The following is a 12,719-nucleotide window of genomic DNA, read 5'->3' as shown; positions in this document are numbered from 1 at the left end:
TAGCGCTGACTCCCTGATTCCAGCAATGTTTTTCTTTTTTTCCTGGATCCCCCTGTTTCAGAGATAAGGCCCACTGTTGTGTTGGCTCCCTATAGGATAATTTGCTGTAGTTAGCCAACGGGGTGGAGCTAATTTCTCTGCGTCTGATGCTCACCAATCAGCGCAAGGCAGCTTGCAGGTAGTTCACGCCCTGTTGGCTAACTACAGCAATTTAGCAAAGAGGTTGCCAACACAACAGTGGGCCATATCTATAGAACGGGGGGAAGTACAGGAAAAAAAATAAAAACAGTGCTGGAATCAGGGAGACCGCACTATTCAAGTCACTAACCAGGTCAACTTATATGACCTAGTGACAGATCCTCTTTAATCTTACCCTCTGCTATATACTTACTATTTTCAGCCTGTCCTCCTCCTGTGAAGAAATACATAGAGAAAAATAGTACTTCCTAGCTGTGCCATACTACCCTTTTAAGGGTGTTTGCTCAACTATCCATTTTTGCATGTTATGGAAAACAGGGAGAACATTAGGTGAACAGTGTTACATTGCTCCTATTCCAAGACAGGTTAAGAACCATGGACGTTCTATAATTTGACATGATGCTGTCCACCTTGTGTTTTTTTTAACTGAATGCATCTATCCTTACTATATTCTCTAGCGTGTCCTTTACAACATTTATATGTTTATACAATCTGTATAGATTGATAATTTTCTGAATATTACGTTATGGGCCTTTCAATGATAGCCATAGTTAGTTATAATACACTTAAACGCTATGAACACCTTTAAAAATAAATAAATAAATAATAATAAAAAAATGTTTTAGTGAGACTAAATAACTTTTAAATTGACTTTCATTTAAAAAAAAATAGATACAACTTCTATTTATCCTGTATATATAGAAGCTGTGTCCTGCCGTCAAAGCCGATTCTGTCAGGTCAGCAGCACTGACGGCTCCAGGGAAAGCTATTCCTTACATGTGATTGTCAGTGTAGCTGACCCGACGGAATCGGCTTTGTCGGCAGGATACAGCTTCTATGTATAAATGTCATATAAATTTAGCTAGGCCTGTTAGACACTTTTCGCTTCATTACTCTGCCTTATGGCTGCTGTATATGTACTGTACAACAATAATTTGTGGCAAAAATAAAATTAGCAAATTTTTTTTTTTCAGATAATGTCAAAACTATTAAGGTAGGTGTAAAAACTGTCTGAAACATATTATAAATTTTGCTACATACCATGTAGTCAACTTTCTTTCTCATTTTGCTTAGTAAATGCATTTGAGCAGCATTTATCTAATTTATTCTATTTCTTTATTGCATGCCTTGCACTTACACTTTAATGAATGCTACAACTTACTGGGAGAGCTGTAGGCCTCTTCTCGCCATGAGCCTTCGGACAGCCTGAACGCCTGTGTACAGGGAGATATTGAAAAGCAAGAAGATACTGGGTTATAACTACAATATTCCGCCACTAATCCCCATACCAAATCTACGAGAGGAAATAAATACAAATTAAATTGTCAAGGGTTTACATAGTAAGTACCATCTGCATTTTTTTTTAGGAATGTATTTTGTGAATATCCCAATATACATCTTAGAGTTTAAAGGAGTTATCCCACCAAATACATTTATCACCTATCCACATAAGGTGATACATTTTTGATATCTGTCTGGGTAGCCCACCATTGGGACGCTCATCGGTCACAAGAACGGGGTTCCCGACTGCAAGTTCCTCTTCTTCCGCATGAATAATGCAACCGGCGGTCCAGTGCAGCACTTGGCTGTTTCTGTCAGTCTCATTGAGTTTGACTGGAGCAGCAGTGCACATTCTCCATTCCGCTTTATTCAAACTCTTCGCCGCGGTTCTGCAGGTGAAGTGGAATTGGCACTCGGGACTCCCCCTTTCTAGTGATTGGTGGTGTGCCCAGTGGTGAGGCCCGCAGGGATCAAACATTTACCACCTATCCTATGGATAGGTAGTAAATGTATTTGGAAGACCCCTTTTAACATCCATTAAAATAATTTATAATGGACATGAACTACAAGAATAAAAAAAACACACAAAAAGTAACATGTGAACAAATTTAGCTATCCATTCTGTGGTTTTCGCAATTGACTCAAATGCCTTTTTTATTGTTTAAAAAAGAGTTTTCATAAGTTTTCATAAGGGAAAATTCTACTGTCCTTGCATGACACTTTACTGAGTAAACATGTCTGGAAGAATGCAGAATGCTTGATAACTGGATGTTCAGATGGCAATGTAAGATAAGTTGAGACAACATAATTATTCGAAAGGAATCATTGCTAAGGAAACAAGTGAATAAACTACCACATGCAAAATAAAAATTCCTTTTTTTAGGACTGGCGTTCATTAATATTATCCTCCTGTATGTTCTTGGTTTAAACTTATCATAAACAGAAATAGACAGGCTGCAATTTGGGCAATTAAGCAGGTACTGCCGCCAGGGGCCCCACCACAAGCATAAAAAAATATATGCATGTGGTGTGTATATTATGTGTCCTGTTTGTATTGTGTTCAGTGTAAGTGTATATAGTGTGTGGTATGTGTGTTTGTATATAAGTGTGGTGTTTAAATAGTATGTGTTGTGTGTGTATAGTGTAACTGTATATAGTGTATAGTGTATAGTGTATAGTGTGGGGTATATAGTGTGTATATGGTAAGTGTACAGTATATAGTTATTGGTGTGTGTATATCTTGTTTCGTTTGTGTGTATATAGTGTGTGTGTATAGTATTGGTGTATATAGTATCTGGTGTGTGTATATAGTGTGTGCGTATATAGTGTGTGGCGTGTATATATAGTGTGTGGTATGTGTGTGTGTATAGTGTGTAGTGTGGTAATGGTTATATAATGTGTATAGTGTAGATGAATATAGTGTGTTGTGTGCATACGGTATATAGTGTTCAGTGTATATAGTGTGAGGTATGTATGTAGTGTGTATATAGTGTATGTATTGTGTATGTAGTATGTGTATAGTGTATGCAGTATGTGTAGTGTGTGTATAGTGTGTGGTGTGTGTATGGTGTATGTAAAGTGTATATGGTGTGTGTGATATGTGTATAGTGTATGCAGCGTGAGGTGTGTGTATAGTTCATGTAGTGTGTGTTGTGTCATATTTGCAAGTGTCAGATGGGCCAGGGTTCAGTGAGCTGGAAGTCTGCTGCCGACACAATTGTGATTGCAAATGGCCTACTGCCATAGCAGTCATAGCGGTAGTGCTACAAGAGGGTCCGGCATTGGCTGCTATCTATTGGACTTGATTTGCATAAATGTTGCAAATGAATCCCATTGGAGAACAGCTGCTGCCATCACTAACCACTTATCACTCTGCTTCACTTTAGTGTACCACTGCAATAGGTCCTTAAACGTCCAACGCCAAACACAAAGTTCTGAACCTGGACATCGCCAGGACTTAGTGCGGCTGCATCTAGAAGTGAAGAGGAGCAAGCAAGGAGCGGTAAGTAAATAATGGAGTCTGGTCTGGAGTCTTTCTTGATTTTTCAAGAATTAAAGGGATTGCCACACGAAAAACATTTATCACGTATTTCACATAGCATTGAAGTCTATGACGAAATTCCGCATCCAAAATTCGCAGCACATACAAAAAAAATACTGCGGAAAGTGTTTCAGCAGCAGAAAAACTTTGAACGTAAATTTAAAAAATGCATGTGTTGTAGATTTTGTTTACACTTATAGGAATACATGGTGTAAATTTGTCCAGTGGATTTTTCCACTACAAAGATGATGCCTCGTGTGACTGTACTCTTAAGATGTGTAGTATATAATAATTTGATTAATGAAGATTACCTTTGTTTGCTTGACATTTTGAATAGTGTTTTTCTTATGATATTCAGGGGGCTCCAAAAGAAACTTCCATACAGGGTGCCCTTTAACCAAAGGTCAGCCCTGCCTAGGCCTGTAACCATGACAAGGGGGTATCATCTACATCTAGAGGAAAGACGGTTTCACCATCATCAAAGACAGGGTTTATTTACTGTAAGAGCAGTGAGACTATCGACCCCTCTGCCAGAAGAGTGTCCTGGATGCCTTTCTTGATAGTAATAATATCACAAATTATGGGTATTAGTTTAGCGGAAAAGAGTTGTTTCATTCAGAGAAGTCTATGGAGAGCGGAAGGGGCAGCAGGAGGAGGGAGCAGGGAGAGAGAGAATCCCAGCCATGCTGCCCATAATAGTCTATGGAGAGGGAAGGGGAAGCAGGAGTAGGGAGCAAGTAGAGAGTGAGTAGACACGCAGTTGGTAGGAGTTATATGTCAACCCAGTGCTGGATTCACAGCTACACTGCTCATTACTGCTGCATGATGTCCTCTATGCTGCTGCCTCTATATATATATATATATATATATATATATATATATATATATATATATATATATATATATATGATAGATAGAGATAGGGGATCAGGACTCTTCAATTTTTTATGTGCAGTGTATAGAAGACATGATAGCAGTTAGGCTCCATCCACTAGATCAGATACAGCTGAGAATAATAAATAGAGCATGCAGAGGGAAAATTACTGAAATATGCAGTATACAAGTCATCTAACGGTCAAAAATAGTGTAATTCCTCATGTACACGCATATGACCGCTGATTCTGAAAAGTTACATACGCTTTAAATATGTGCTGTTATGTGAAATTGCTGCTGTTTTTATCCCCCTAGATGGTATTCCATAGTTTGAATGGCCAGTCCAGGCTGGGTACTTACCTATGTGGCCAGTAATGGCACACTATGTTTGTCCCCCAGAAGGGGATATCACTTTTGGACATGTTATGTTGTGCTGATGTTAATGAGCTATAATATTGGATGGTTTATTTTTACAGGTAGTATGACGGTTGGCTCACTGGTAGGCTAAATTACTTGGCACTGGGAAATACAGCCCTGACCCCATCGTTGCTAAATTTCTGCTGCGCCATAACAGGCCAGGGCATCGCAGTGTGGCTATGCCATGTCCTGACGTTTAGAGTGGCACATAATGTATAAAATGCATACCATAGATTAAGAAAGGCCGTTATTGTTGGAGGCTGCAACTGTTATGGAGGCACATTTGCAGGCCTTCTTCGTTATGGTTGCACTTAACATAAATAGCAACCAGTTGTATACTGCACATTCAGAGTATATTATTTTAGCATAATCCGATCTCAGTATGGGGTTGTAGTAATCAGAGCAATGCTGTTATCTAATGTATTTCGTAGACTAATTTTGATGAGTTCAAGGTCAAGTTTATTGTTCATAAGGTAGCATATACAGACATTTTATTGCTATAAGTTGGCTAATAAACCAGATGTCTAGTAACTATCAGAGAGAAGATCGGACACTAACATGCAGAAGCAATAAAAAGTAAGATATGCAAAATAAGGCTACATGCACGTGACCGCTGTTTTCGTTTATGTGCTAAAAACCTATTTATATTTATAGACCCATGCACACTACCATGTTTTTCACGGATCCATGTGGGGGCTGTGGGACCGATCTGCAAAACACAGAGCAGGTCCTATTCCTGTCAGTAGCGACGCGATCACAGGGTACTGATGGGTTGTTATCGCAGCCTGGGTCTGTCGGTAAATATCACAATGCCTCGCAACACATAGGTATTGCAGTGTATTGTACGAGCGGTCAAACGAGCGCTTGTTCAAGGGGGACTAAAAAAAAAGTAAAAATCAAAGCTTTTCTATTTTTCCCCTAAAGTAATGTAAAAAAAAATTAAAAAGTAAAGTAAACATAATTAATATTGCAGGGTCCTCAAAAGTCTGAACGATTAAAATATCACGTAATTTAACGCACCGGATGAACAGCGTAGGAAAAAAAATACACAAAGCCAGAATTGCCATTTTTGGTCACCTCGCTTCCCCCATAAAAATGCAATGAAAAGTTACCAAAAAGTCGTATGTACCTGAGTGGTACCAATAAAAACTACAGCTCTGTCTGCAAAAAGCAAGCCCTCACACAGCTCCATCAATGGAAAAATAAAAAAGTTTTGGGTCAGAATCTGACGACATAAAAGTTTTTTATCGTATTAACCCAAAGAATTAAGTTAACATGTCGTTTTTACCGCATAGTAAATAGCGAAGCCCAAAAAACAAGTTTACCAATACTTTATATAGTAGTTTAACCCCTTCCCGCATTTGGGCGTGACTGTATGTCCTGATTTACAGTGCATTACCACAATAGGGCGTATAGTAACGGCCTGTAGATGAAGCTGTGTGCGCTTCATCTTCAGTTGCTGTCAGCTGTAATACACAGCTGACATCCCGCTGCAACGGTGGCGATGGCAGTTACCGCCGATCGCTGTAGTTTAACCCCTGTCAATGGCGTCCGCCGCATTGAAGTGGTTGACAGAGGGAGGGGGCTCCCTCTGTACCCCCCCCCGGACCCCCGCCGAGGCAGGACCTAATAGGCTAACTGTCAGATGAAGAATGACAATTACAATGCACTGCACTACATAAGTAGTGCAGTGTATTGTACCTGGATCAGAAGACCAGATCTTCAAGTCCCTAGTTAAGTGTAAAAAAAAAGTGAAATAGGTAAAAAAAAATGTTAAAGAAAAATAAATAAATAAAAGTTTTAACTAATAAAAAAAACAATCGCCCTGTTTCCCTGATCAACTCCTTTATAATTAGAAAAAAAATGAAAACATGAAAAAAAACCTATACATAATAGGTATCGCCGCTTTCGGAACGACCTGATCTATAAAAATATCACATTATTTTTACCACACGGTGAACACCGTTAATTCTTTTTATTAAAAAACAATGACAGCATTTTATTTTTTGGTCATCTTGTCTAAAAAAATTTAATAAAAAGTGATCAAAAAGTTGCAAGCAAGGCAAAATGATAGCAATAGAAACTACAGTTGATCACGCATAAAACAAGCCCTCCCGCAGCGATATCAACTAAAAAATAAAAAAGTTATGGCTGTCAGAAAATGGCGACACTAAAACATGATTTTTTTTAGAAAAGAGTATTTTTATTGTGGGAATGTAGTGAAACGTAAAAAAACGTTATAAATTTGGTCTCGCTGCAATCGTATCGACCCACAGAATGAAGTTAACATGTTGTTTATACTGCACGGTGAACACTGTAAAAAATAAAAAAACAAAACTGTGCTAGAATTGCTGTTTTTTGGTTTTCTCATCTCAAAAAATGTAATAAATAGTGATAAAAAAAAAAATCGCATGTACCCGAAAATGGAACCAATAAAAATTACTGCCCCGTTCCACAAAAATCGCGCCCTCACACAGCTCCGTCAATTGAAAAATAACACGTTATGACTCTCAAAAAGCAATGATGCAAAATGATACTGGATGATGGCCCAGACTAAATTTTTTAGGTCCATTAGAATTTCACTAAATACCCCATATCGTCATTTGCTGGACCCCACAGGTTGACCCTGTAGATGCAGTGGAGATGAGGAAACTTTAGGGCAATGTGCTGCTTATAGGGCTAGTGAAGAAGTCAAAGATTAGGCAATATTGGAGCGCAGATATTTTGTATATTAACCAATAAACCCGGCCTGTGCATAAAGGATTGGTTCAAAGCCCAGTTTACATATAAACCGATGTACTCCGCCCAGCTTACATATACCCTGATTTACTCCGCCCAGCTTACATATGCCGCCACATTATAAGCTGAAATGCCAGTAAAACACCAAGCAAAATCTGCGCTTCAAAAGCCAAATGTTGGTCCAACTGGTCCTGGCAGTGTGCCCAAATGGCAATTTATGACCACATATGGGGTATTACTGTATTCTGGAGAACCCGCTTAACAATTTATGGGGTGTGTGTCTACGGTGGTACAAGCTGGGCACAACACATTGGGCACTGAAATGGCATATCTGTGGAAAACAGCAATTTTCAATGTGCAACATCTATTGTGTACTCATTTTTGCATAACACTTGTGGGGTTAAAATGCTCACTACACCATTAGATAAATTCCTTGACGGATCTAGTTTCCAAAATGGAGTAATTTTTCAGGGGTTCCACTGTACTGGTACTATAGGTCAATGCAACATGGTGTCAAAAAACGAATCTTGTAAAATCTCCACTCCAAATACTAAATGGCGCTCCTCCTTCCCTTTGCTGTGTGTCCAAATATCATTTTATGACCACGTGTGGGGTATTGCCTTACTCTGGAGAGAATTCTTTACGAACGTTGAGGTGCTTTTCTCCTATAGTCCTTGTGAAAATTCAACATTTTGGACTAGAACTACATCTTTTCACAAAAAAAAGTTACATTTTTTTATTCTCACATCCTAATTCTAATAAATTCAGCAAAAACCTGTGTGGTCAAAATGCTCACTACACCCCTAGATTAATTCCTCAAGGGGTGTAGTTTACCAAATGGAGTCACATTTCAGGGGTTCTTACTGTACTGGTACCTCAGGGGCTTTGTAAATGCAACATGGTGCCCAGGAATCAATCTTGCAAAATCTGCGCTTCAACTGCCAAATGGTGCTCCTTCCCTTGTATCCCTCCGTGTATCCAAACAGCAGTTTATGACCACATATGGGGTATTTCCCTACTGTGAAGAAGTTGCTTTAGAAATGTTGGGGTGCTGTGCTGTCACATACACCCACATTAACTTTACTGAAGAGTCTTGAGAGTGAATAGACATCACCTCCAGCCAGGACGCGATGTCTATTCACACTCCCGACACTTATGTGGGTGTATGTGACAGCACAGCATGATCTCGTGAGATCACACTGTGCTGAGTACAAATGGACATGAATGGAGAGAAGTGTATGACGCTGATTGCTCAGCGTCATACACTTCTCTTTACAACGCCCACTTGGTAAAAAGGTAAAAAATGCCCAGTTGTCTATTAAGAAACTAATTAGCATAAATCTAAAATTACTCATAACTTGCTCAAAAATGATCGTTTTTAAAAATAAAAACACTGTTGTTATCTACATTGCAGCGCCGATCACATTATGTAGGAGATATACTTATAATGTGGTGACAGAGCCTCTTTAACTGCAGAAAAAGTAAGAAGGGACTATATTGTCAGTTGCCAAAGGGGAAAGGAGGTTAATTATGCTCAGAGCCCACCCTCAGCAGCACAAATTAGCAGCAGCAGTGGATTTTTTTTTTTAAGAAAGGTAGTTTTTCTTAGATATCGCTTGATGGCTTCAATAATACACTGCACTACTTATGTAGTGCAGTGTATTATGCATGTCAGTGTAAAACTGAGAGGCATCCTATTAGGCCCTGCCAAATAGGCATACACAGATGGCAGATCCGTGGGCATTCTTTAGTCCTCCGGGTGCCGTGGGAACCCATCTGCACCCCGCGATTGCATCATGGGGGCACCACCTCCCCATACACACGACCGTAGATTTAGTCTGCAATTACGGACCCATTTACTACTATTGTCCACGGACACCTTCCCGTATATTTTTGGGAACTTGTTCGTGCCGTAGAAAGCTTCCGTAAAAAATAGGACATGTCTTATGCTTTTACTTTACGGACCGTGCTCCCATACTTTATATTGGGAGCACAGTCCGCAAATTTGGACATCTGTGGCTGTCCGTGCCTGTAGTCACCGACCGTGATTACGGGCACCGTCGTGTGCATGGGGCCTAACCATGTAGATGCTGTGATCGCTGTACCACACACGCAGTATTTGGTGCAGTTTTTGGTTACATTTTTTTCAGCCAAAACCAGAAGTGGATCCAAAAGGAAGGAAAGGTGTAAAGAAGAAGTGGGGAACGTCCGGCCTGCGGGCCGTATGTGGCCCGGAGAATAATTTGGTCCAGCCCAGCCTCACTCTGACCACCGCTGCCGCCGTGATTCCACCCTACTCACTCACATTTAGGAGCCAAGCATGGCAGCAGTGGTCTGAGTGAGGTCGGTGCGTGCCGGCCCAAGAGTATATCAGTCCAGTCACCTGATCTGAGTCAGTGACGTGAGGTCAGGTGACTGGACTGTGCCAGCCCGAGAGTGGACCAGTCCGGTCACCTGACCTGAGTCAGTGACGTGAGGTCAGGTGACCGGTCTAGTCCACCCCTGGGACGGCAGTGGCGTAGCTATAGGGGTCGCAACAGGCGGAATTGCGACCAGGCCCCTAAGCCACACAGCGCTGACCGCACTGGTCTCGCTTCCAACTGAATTCAGTTGGGTACAATGCTGGAGCCTTGCTCCTGCATTTACAGTGCCGCGAGCGGCTCAGCGTAGTCAGGTGCGATGTAGTGACATCATCGTGCCTGTCTGCGCCGAGTCACTTACAGCACAGTGCAGAGGAGGAGAAGAATATTCCACCTGTCGTGGGAATGGGCATAGGTAAGTAGTTATGTTATTGTTTTTCTATTAGGTGCATATCTATGGGGGCATTATACTGAGTATGGGAGTGGGGGATCATATGGTAGCTGCTGAGGGTGCATTATACTGGGTATGGGACAGCTAAAGGGGGCATTATACTGTATGGGACAGCTATGAGGGAATTATACTGTATGGGACAGCTGTGGGGGCATTATACTGTATGGGGCATTATAGTTTATGGGGCAGCTAAGGGGGGCATTATACTGTATGTGGCAGTTATGGGGGGCATTATACTGTATGGGGGCATTATACTGTATGGGACAGCTATGGGGGGCATTATACTGTATGGGGCATTATAGTGTATGGGGCAGCTAAGGGGGCATTATACGGTATGGGGGCATTATAATGTATGGGACAGCTATGGGGGCATTATACTGTATGGGGAATTATAGTGTATGGGGCAGCTAAGGGGGGCATTATACTGTATGTGGCAGCTATGGGGTGGCATTATACTGTATGGGAGCATTATACTGTATGGGACAGCTATGGGGGCATTATGCTGTATGGGGCATTATAGTGTATGGGGCAGTTAAGGGGGCATTATACGGTATGGGGGCATTATAATGTATGGGGCAGCTATGGGGGCTTTATACTGTATGGGGGCATTATACTGTATGGGGCAGCTGTGGGGGCATTATCCGCAGCAGGTGTCATGGGGCATTATACTGTATGGGAGGCATTATACTGTATGGGGCAACTATGGGGGGCATTATACTGTATGGGGGCATTATACAGTGTGTGGCAGCAATAGGTGGCAATATACTGTAGGGGCAGCTATAGGGGCATTATACTGTGGGGCAGCTATTTGGGAATTATATTGTGGGGGGGGGGGCAGCTGTGGGAGTGGCATTATTAAGTTCAGAATTTTGTACGGCCCGCGAATGATGTTATAAATATCCAAATGGCCCTTGGCAGAAAAAAGGTTCCCACCCCTGCTATAAAGAAAAGACTAATACATCTCTTTTCATTTGTGTCCACTCCTGTGTTTGGTTTAAAAAAAACGAAGCCAAAAAGTGCATCAAAACTGTGCGTGTGGTCCTGGCCTGAGGGTTTAATCTACCATCGCTAGAGTAATATAATAAATAGCTAAAAAAACCTGCTGCGGATGGTGGAGGTCACTGCTCCCGTTCCCAGACCATTTCCGCGCAGTACATTTACACCACTTGGCGCTAAGTACATAACATCAGTGCTATAAATCTATGACAGAGGGCACAAAGGGGTTAAAGTACTTGACCTCAGCAGAATAAGAAGTCCTACTGCTGGTACTATGTTGTGACTATATAGGCTTTTTTAGTTTTCTAATCTGTCACAGGTCTAAGTACAATACTTGGCTACTTTTTTTTATTGCCACATACAAGGTTCTTGCTCTCAAACTGAACTTTATATCTTCCCTTTATGCACAATTTAAAAATAATTACGATTTTAGCCATATTCTCTTCTCCAAATTCTTCCACATACCATGATTTTTATACTATGACTTGTTTTTGTCCTCTTGTTTAAATTTTCTTTATTCAAAACAAAGTGACAAGTCACCGTCAAGACATTATAACACATTTCATTCCCCCCCCTTCCCCCCCCCCGTTACCTACTACTCAATCGTCTCACGTGTTTTACATTTCCTTAAATCGACTTAAAATATCCTTAATTCTCTAATTGAAATAATCATGGAATCCTATTTCATAAAATTTCTTAAAAAACCGATTCCATCTAGTCTTACATAAAATATAACCCTCCTGCCTCTCCCTATTACCTTGCATGGCAAAATCCATCCGCATAATTTTTTCCAATATTTCTACTATCATTCTCCTTGATGGAGGTTGTGGCTTGATCCAAATAATTAATATTGCCTTTTCAGCTGCCAAGATCACCAAATCAACCAAAGCCATTTTATTAGATGGCAGTTGATTTTCCTGGAAGTGAAACAGAAAGAGCCACTCATCCAGTCTGTTTCTTACTCCAGTAACCAATCTAATTACTTCATCTACTTCACCGAGAAATGACTGAATTACGCTAGACATCCAGGAGCTGTGGTATAAAGAGGATTTTAGTTTGCCACATTTTGGACATTGACCCTTGTATTCAGGTACATATTTTCCCATTTTTACGAGATTATCACTCGATTAACCATTCTACTTCCCTTTTGTATCCTTTCCAATATGTCATGTGCTGGCAATGTTGTTTCTATTTCCCTGTGCCATCCTTCCGCAGTATTCTCCCTTGACTAGTTTGTCCCGTTTCAAATTTGAATAGATCTTGGCCAATGACAAAGAATTGCCAGATAGGAATAAAGAGTCAAATGAAGGGCATAGCCTAAATTGATTCATTCTTCTCTCCTTTGTCTCCCCAAAAATTGTAT

At 40.7% G+C, this 12,719-nt stretch overlaps 1 protein-coding gene across 1 annotated transcript in view; it reads left to right on the top strand.

The window, feature by feature from the left end:
• Positions 1 to 3,387: 3,387 nt before the first annotated feature.
• The window catches only part of LOC142741362 (EF-hand calcium-binding domain-containing protein 4B-like), a 118,475-nt gene continuing 109,143 nt past the window's right edge, over positions 3,388 to 12,719 (top strand). Inside the window, exon 1 of the mRNA XM_075850742.1 lies at positions 3,388 to 3,481. The gene's annotated coding sequence lies outside the window, so the exon portion shown is untranslated. The remainder of the gene's footprint in view (positions 3,482 to 12,719) is intronic.

Source organism: Rhinoderma darwinii, chromosome 2, assembly GCF_050947455.1.
Source record: "Rhinoderma darwinii isolate aRhiDar2 chromosome 2, aRhiDar2.hap1, whole genome shotgun sequence".
Classification (NCBI taxonomy): domain Eukaryota; kingdom Metazoa; phylum Chordata; class Amphibia; order Anura; family Rhinodermatidae; genus Rhinoderma; species Rhinoderma darwinii.
This window is presented reverse-complemented; position numbering and strand designations above follow the sequence as displayed.